Raw genomic sequence first — 8,204 nt, forward strand, 5'->3', positions numbered from 1 at the left:
AATCAAAACAACTTAGCAAAACTGAGTAAAAACAAAATTACAGTAGCAATAATATTCCAATTAGTGGCACTGATTTAATGTGATAGATGTTGTTTTGGTGAAACAGCCACAACTTACTGCATGCTTGTTGCTCTGACACTACAGGTTTTTTTGGACATTGTGACTTCTTATTTATGTGTCACTTATCCATCATCCTGCCAAGTTTGTCTAGAGGAACAAGCACCAGGCCTCTGTTTGTACAGGGGCCTTGACTTGGCCTCCGCTGGGTGCAAAGATGTTATGTTAGTCTGGCACAATTCCATGGTGCTAAAGTGATCACAAAACTAAGCTGAGTATGCTTGTTGTATGGCACTTCTTGGTGATAAAGGGATTGATTATATAGATGATAAAATGTATATTTACTTTGATTTTTTATGGATATTTATTTGGGATTGCATTCCAGGGGAATGTAAACTCTCATGAGAGCAAGGGCTTTGTTTTGTACCGTGCTATATTCTTGGTGCTAAGAATAGCACCAAGAATGGCTCTGTCCAACTGAAATATATAACAACCCAAAAATATGAGCCACATATGTAATTTAATATTTTTTTGGTACCCACATTTAAAAAAAAACTAAAAAAGAACAGGTGAAACTAACTTTAGTAATATATTTTATTTAACCCAATATATTCAAAATATTTTAACATGTAATCAATATAGAAATTATAAATGTGAGATTTTATATTTTCTTTTTATGCTCAGTCTTCAAAATCTGGGTGTATTTTGCATTTAAAGCACTCTCAATTCAGACTAGCCACATTCCAAGTGCTCAGTAGTCACCGTAGTTAGTGGTTACTGTATTGGGCAGTGTAGGTATAGAAAATAATAGGCACTCAATAAACATGTTTTAAAAAGAAGATTGATGGATGACTTTAAAAAAAACTTTTAGACCCTCAGGATACTATTTTGATAAAAGCCAGTGCTTCCTCTTATATTACAGTGGGGAGAAGCAGAAGAACAAGAGGATATTATAGCATCCTCCACCTGGTCTCCCTGTATCCAGCCTTGCTCCTGTAATTGTCCACCCTAGGACAGCCAGAGTGCTTTTTCCTAAAATGCAGAACTAATCAAGTCCCCCTTTTACTTAAAAACCCTTTGGTAACTTCTCTTCAACATTAAAATCGAGTCCAAGTTCCTTAGCATGGATTATGGGGCCTTGGCCCTAGAGTTTCTCTTCAGGGTATTCACTCCCACTGTCCTTGAACTCTGCCCCAGCCACACTGGGCTTGTTTAAATCCTTCCACATGGCAAGCTGCCTTCATGTTTGTGTCTTTGCACATGCTACTTTTATGCCTGTGACACTTCTTTCTCCACTCTCCATCCCTTCCTCATTACCTGGATAACTCCTACATATCCATAAGGTACAAGTTAAAATGTCACTGCCTTAAGGAAGCTCTCTCTGAACTCTCTGCATTGCTTGGCTGTCTGATTCCTGTTGCTGTGCGCTGCTCTGGTTGAATATTTTTTACTCTTGTCTCTCATGGCAGATCCTCCTTTTCAGGAGCTATGCCCCCTACCTGTTCAGACCTGGGACAATTTAGGGAAGAAAAAGACCAATTTGGATTACAGAAGCCTGGGAAACTTTATTGTCACAAAGTGTGGCCAACAGTCTTAGGAGAAAAGGAACAGACATTTCTTTTAAAAAAAAAATAATAAATTTTTTTTATTGTTCATTTTGCCAACATATAGAATAACACCCAGTGTTCATCCCATCAAGTGACCCCTCAGTGCCCGTCACCCGGTCACCCCCACCCCCTGCCCACCTCCCTTTCTACCACCCCTAGTTCGTTTCCCAGAGTTAGGAGTCTCTCATGTTCTGAGGAACAGACATTTCTTACCTGATCTTAAAATGTGCATTATGGACAAGGCTTAAATAAATTGCAAAAATCCTGTTCCTCATAGCAACATTTGATAATCTCTTCCTTCTCTTCCATCACTTCCATCAAGGATCAGGGGATTATTCTAGTTGGGGTCAGATAGCCAATGTGTCCTTTCCTCAATTGGAAGATGTTCGTTATTGGAAAGTTTGTGACTTGTCTGTCCTTGAATATTGAGAGTTTTCCCAGGTCCTCCCCCTCTTTAATTAAAATGACTCACATAGTAATTATATTTAGTGTACGTATCAATTAGAACAGTGGTTCTGAACCAGAGGAGCGTCTCGGAATCATTGGGGAGTTTTCCTAAAGTATAGTTGTCCAATATCCATCCTCCCCCAATTCACCTACAGAACTATGAATCAGAATCTCTTGGGATGGGGCAAATAGATATTGTGAATAGGCTTCTCAGCCAATTCTGGTATTTTATTTGTAGTGAAGAATCACTGGGCTAAGATAAGAGAAAGGCAAAATAATCTAAAACCAAAGCCATTGCAGATTATGATAGGTGCTTCTTTAATGAGGGACTACAGGGTGACTAAGGGTGTTGATATTTCTGACTCCCAGGGCACAATTTGCAAGAACTATCAACCAGGGTTGAAATGAACAGCCAGTATGAAAGGCAAGAGAATTCTAAACTTGAATGATCAGGCTTTATTTGTTCCTATGCAGCTCATGATCTTAACTTTTTATTATTACACAGCTGCCAATTTGATTTTACAATGCAAATAAAAGTCTGATATGTTATGACACTGCATTTATTGCTCATGATATCTATTAAGAGATGGAGCAGTTTATTAAAAATTCTTCTTAAGCCACATTTAAATACCTTTGATAAGCAAGTCAACATAGTAAAATCTGATCATGGGGCTGTAGAGCTGAGGATAAAATGTAATGCCTGTATATTTGGGGGCAGGGATGGGGGAGACACACAGTGCTGGCTATTAGAGTATTTTATATTCACTCAGTATGTACTTATTGAGGGCCAGTAATATGCCAGGTCCTGTTTCTAGTACTGAAAAAAAATCTGAGCCCCTGTCGTATGAAGTGTACATTTTAGTGGAAGAGATTAAAAATAAGCAAAATAAATAGTTACATAAATTAACTATATAGTACCATAGATGTTGTAGTTGCTATGGGGAAAAAATAAAGCATTATTGTGTTTGGAGTGGTGATGGGCAGGAGTGGTGGTGACATTTGAGTACAGACCTAAAGGGAAAAGGGGGATGAACAATTAAGGTATTTGAGAATAAAATGTTTCATATGAAATAGTAAGTATAAAGGCCCAGAGGCAGGCAGGAGCATATTTGAAGTATCTGCAGAATCACCAACCAGTGAAGGTAGCATGGAGAGAAGAGGGAAAACATGGTAGGATGAGGTCAGGGCTTTAACAAGGGAGCTGAGAGAGCATGGAAGGTCACAGCAAGGAGTTTGCTTTTCCTCTAAGACAAGAAGCTATTGTTGATTTTTGACCTGAGGTATAGGAGTTATGACTTCATTTCAAAAAGATCATCCTGATGGTAGATGGAAGCTACACTCTATAGGAACAAAAGTGAAGCAAGAAGACCCTTTAGGAAATTGTTGCAATATTCTAAGTGAGTGATAGAAGTGGCTTGGGGGCAGCTCAGGTGGCTCAGCAGTTTAGCACTGCCTTCAGCCCAGGGCATGATCCTGGAGACCCGGGATTGAGTCCCATGTCAGGCTCCCTTCATGGAGCCTGCTTCTCCCTCTGCCAGTGTTTCTGCCTCTGTGTGTGTGTGTGTGTGTGTGTGTGTGTGTGTGTGTCATGAATAAATAAAATCTTAAAAAAAAAAAGTGGCTTGGATCAGGGTGGCAGAAGCAGAGGTGGTAAGAAGGGATAAGATTTGCAATATATTTTAGAGGTAGAGTAAACAAGATTTGACAAGTATGGGGTGTCTGAGAGAAAGAGGAAAGTCAAGATGAGGCAGGTTTCTGACCTGGGCTGCTGGAGAGATGGAATGGCAGTTAACTGAGATAGGGAAGATCTCAAGGAAGCAGGGCACGGACAGTGCCAAAAGTGCAGGAATTTAATTTAGATCAGTTTATAAAAGCAAGTCTTGGTTCCATTGCAGCACTGGTATTGCTGCAGCACAGGGTTGCTGATTCTCAAGTCTTAATGCTTCTTATCACCTTACTGGCTTAGGTCAGATGACTTTGTTGGTCATTTTTCTGTGGGAAAATAGTTAAGATTCTCCAAAATTTTATTTCATTATCTACTTTTATTCCTTAAAAACTAAACTCTTGTTTGTAACATTTTCCCTAAACGTTATGTGATTAATTTCTTAGCCCCCAATATGACACTTTCCTTTGCATCTAATTAAATATTTCATCTTCCTTTTCGAAATTCCAGCTTACAAGGAACTGAAGTAATTTCTTTCTTAAGCCTTTACTTTTCAAAGTGGTACTACCCAGCTTCCTAACTTATAAGGAACAGATCTACTCCTACTTATACACTTAGTGATGAGAACTTCATTGTAAGGATTTTGTAGGATCACCTCTGGGGAGAGGGGTTGGGGTCTGTGTTTGTTTTTTTACACTCTATTTACTTTTATAGTTTTTGCATATGTATATCATAGAAAGAATGGCCATAAGACTGCAGTTGAATAAATACACAAGATAGAAAAAAATCTATGGGCTCACTGTGACACTAAAAATGAAATAAAAAATAAAACTCACTGGTTACCATGGAAGGTTACTAGGGCACTAACTCATTATTCTGAAAACAGTATAACAGTAAGGAAGAATAATCCAACATCTATTCTGCTTTCCTTGTATATACTGTATTTGAAATTAACCACCTTATAGGAGAGTTTCAGCTAAAATGAAGAAGGAATTATACAATCACAAATAAATAGATCTAGGCCATGTGTATCAATATGTGGTAAAATATTGAGTGAAAAGCAGGTGTAGAACTTCATGATGTATAGGTCAGGTTCACAATACCCGAACCCACTGAGTAGTCCATCTGAGCATTGCTCAAGGTCTAATGCTAGGTGATAGGTATTGGGGGGGGGGGGGGTTCATTGTATTTTTATAAAGTTTGGCACTTTATAATATGTTTTTATTTTTAATTCTTTTAATATGTTTTTAAGAGACAAAAATGTTTATACATACACAAAAATATTTTTAACTACAAATAGGATTATACTCTATATACTGCTCTGCATTTTACTTTTATACACTGAATTGATTTTTGTGAGTTCAGTATTCTTTGACTTACTGGCTTCTAGACTTTCATAAAGGTGGCTTTTCTGAGGGTTTTTATTTATCAAGACTGGCAGTGAGTATAGGAGATCAAAAGATTAGAGACAGACAAGCACATTTCTTTCCAGATAGGCTTGCAAAGTGCACTCCAGCAGGGACCTCTTGAGTCCTAAGAGGTAAAAAGGAATCTTGAGCAGTGTCAGGGAAACAAAAATATTCAAAGCTTTTTTCTTTAGCAAAGAAGAGATTCACAGACTGTTCGTGATGCCATGTGATGCATGTAACCTTGGGAGCAGCTGGAGAAAGGAGGGCTGTTCCCTGGCCTTGGGTCTGAAGCCCTCTCCTCTGTATCTCCAGCTGTGCTGGAAGCCAATCAGTTTAAACCCATTTTCCCTGGATTCTATCTCTAACCTCAGCAGTTCTTCCCAGAGAGTTTGAATCTTTAGTTCTGAAGTCTGACATGCCAGAGGTTATAAATGTGGCCAGATACAAGAGGCAAGGGCAATAGATGGAAATCTAAAGAGGCAGCTCTGTTGAAAGATGTTCTGACAGATAAATGGGGAGAGCAGCTTGATATGTGTGGAAAGAACGTGAGCTTTAGAGTCAGGCCTGCGTTTGAAGGGTTGTGTGTCTGTGGGCAAATCATTTAGTCACTCTGTGCTTCTGTTTTCCTCTTCTGTAAAATACTGACAAAAAAACCTCTTCTTATGGCTGTGGTAGGGTTCCATAAACACTATATAAACAAAAGCTTATGACAGTACCTAGTACTTGGGAGATACAAATGCATTGTCCCCACTTCTCCCTTCTAAGAACAGGGTTGCTAGGTGTATCAGAGACCATGCTACAGAGATTGGAGCCGAAGAGATGAAAGTCAAGGATGATTGGTCACTGAGAGATGGCACTATGTGGACCGAAATCTGGTTTCCGAAAGAGACTGGATCCAGAGCAAGCCTTCTCAGAGCTGAGGAGGCTATTTCAGGGAAGCTCAGCATTTACCAACGGTTCCTATATTGCTGGATCAGTTGTGTCCAGCTGTCATAAACAGGAAGGTCCATAAAGATAGGGGAAACAGGGAGGTCCAAAAAGATAGGGGCCGAAATGTCTCTTACTCACCATGGTATCCTGCAGTGCCTCACATGCCACAGGGACTTAGTACTTATCTGTATATGAGTGAATTAGTTTTAATGGTAGAAATTGCAAAAAAGGAAAATCATCCTTAACCTAATCACCTACGCTTCCAGTGCTTTCTGTATGTTAAATTATAAAGTACACTTATAATTTATAAAACTGGTCATTTTCTTTTTTTGATCTGCTTTGTGAAAATACATTGTGAACATTTTTTCCAAGTTGTATGTTTTCCTATAAAATCTTTTTAGTGGCTGCATAGTATTTTTTTGCATGTACAATGCCACAATTTCTATAATGAACTAATCCCTTGCCTTTAGACATTTGGATAGTTTGTGCAGTATTTTGATGATATAAGCAGCATTATGAGGAACTTCCTTGTAGCTAAATCCTTGATTGAAGAACTGATTAGCCTTCTCCATTTGAAAACCAATTTTCTTCTCCCCACCCCTTTTTCTTTTTGAGGTAATTTTTGGGGTTGATTTTCATGCATTTTTAAAAAATAATACAGGGAGATCCCTCATACCTTTCACCAATATCCCTCAATGGTCAGATAACATATTGCATGTCTGTGAGACAATATCATAATCAGGAAATTGACATTGATACAACCCTTCAATGCCTATTTTTAGTTTTTTGGTTTGCTTTGGCCAGAGATTATAGACATGCTACTGGGAAGGTCTGGTTTTGCATTTTCAAGCACATTTCTTATCTTTGATCAACACCTTTCTCTGCTTTTCCCTTTCTTCAGCTGAGCGGTGTCTACTAGTTAGCCTACCCGGTTAGTAGTATTCCACTTGTCTTTGCACAGGTGTGTGAGTTCTAGATTCTCAGAATTCTAAGTGCTAATGTTCTTCAGAGTCCCTGTGAGATAAGGTCAGAGAGTATTTCTTCTGCTTTGAAACTGTAACCATCTGTTGGTTTCTACTCTTTAATACCAATGCAGATAACACCAAGGGTATCAGAGCCGGCAGACATAATAGATAAAGTCTGCTGCTGATCAGATTCACTAATGAAAGCTGTGAGCCAGACGGTAAGGTTACATTTCCTTTGTTCTTCAGTTTGTATAGTCATATTTTATGTGCATATGAAAGTGTGTCTATTAAATATCAACAAAAATTTCACCTTATGCACAAATAAAATAATGCGAATATTTCAAGAAAAATATCAATAATTGTGTAATTTCAAAGCAGCTTGAGTGAAATGGTAGCTGTGTTTAACTTTGGCTTCACTGGGGCCCCACTTCAGGCCCAATAAATGGACAAACCCACCATGGTTTGTCACAACAGAAACTTCTACAGGTGATGTTGGTTGCTGGTGTGCCTTTATTTGAATATTCACTGTTAGTATAAATGAGTCTTTTTTTTTTTTGTAATCATGAAATAATGTCATACATGTTTTCATTAAGGGTGGTACTGGTGGTGCTGCTAGTTCTAAAAATATGCCTAAAAACCAATAACTGTAAAGGAAAGTAGATGTTGATAAAACACTATTGAAACAAACACATGCTTCAATACACTGTACTCTTGTGTCAAAGGGAGCACTTTATGAAATAGTATAGACAGTGCTGAGGAAATAAAAGACTGCTTTACAGCAAAATATTTCTACAATGGTTGTAGATTTATGTGCCAGCATCTTTCCTTTGTATTTATTCCAATGGGAAAATTAATTGTGAGTTATACAACTTTTCATTTATACAGGGTCTTCAGTAATTTATCCCTTACATAAAATACATCCCCCCCGTGCTGGATTTACTTTGAACTTTGCCCATGATTCAAGTGGTATGCACATTTAAGATGCACATTTAGGATGGGAGTTTGAAATTTAGTCCTAATGGAATTTCTTTTTTATTTTTACAATTTATTTTTACAATTTTAAGCCAGTTGCTTAAAATTCAAAAATACATTTCTCAAAGAAACAGTCATTAGTAGGAACTCACAC

The sequence above is a fragment of the Canis lupus genome, chromosome 34, assembly GCF_011100685.1.
Source record: "Canis lupus familiaris isolate Mischka breed German Shepherd chromosome 34, alternate assembly UU_Cfam_GSD_1.0, whole genome shotgun sequence".
NCBI classification, from domain to species: domain Eukaryota; kingdom Metazoa; phylum Chordata; class Mammalia; order Carnivora; family Canidae; genus Canis; species Canis lupus.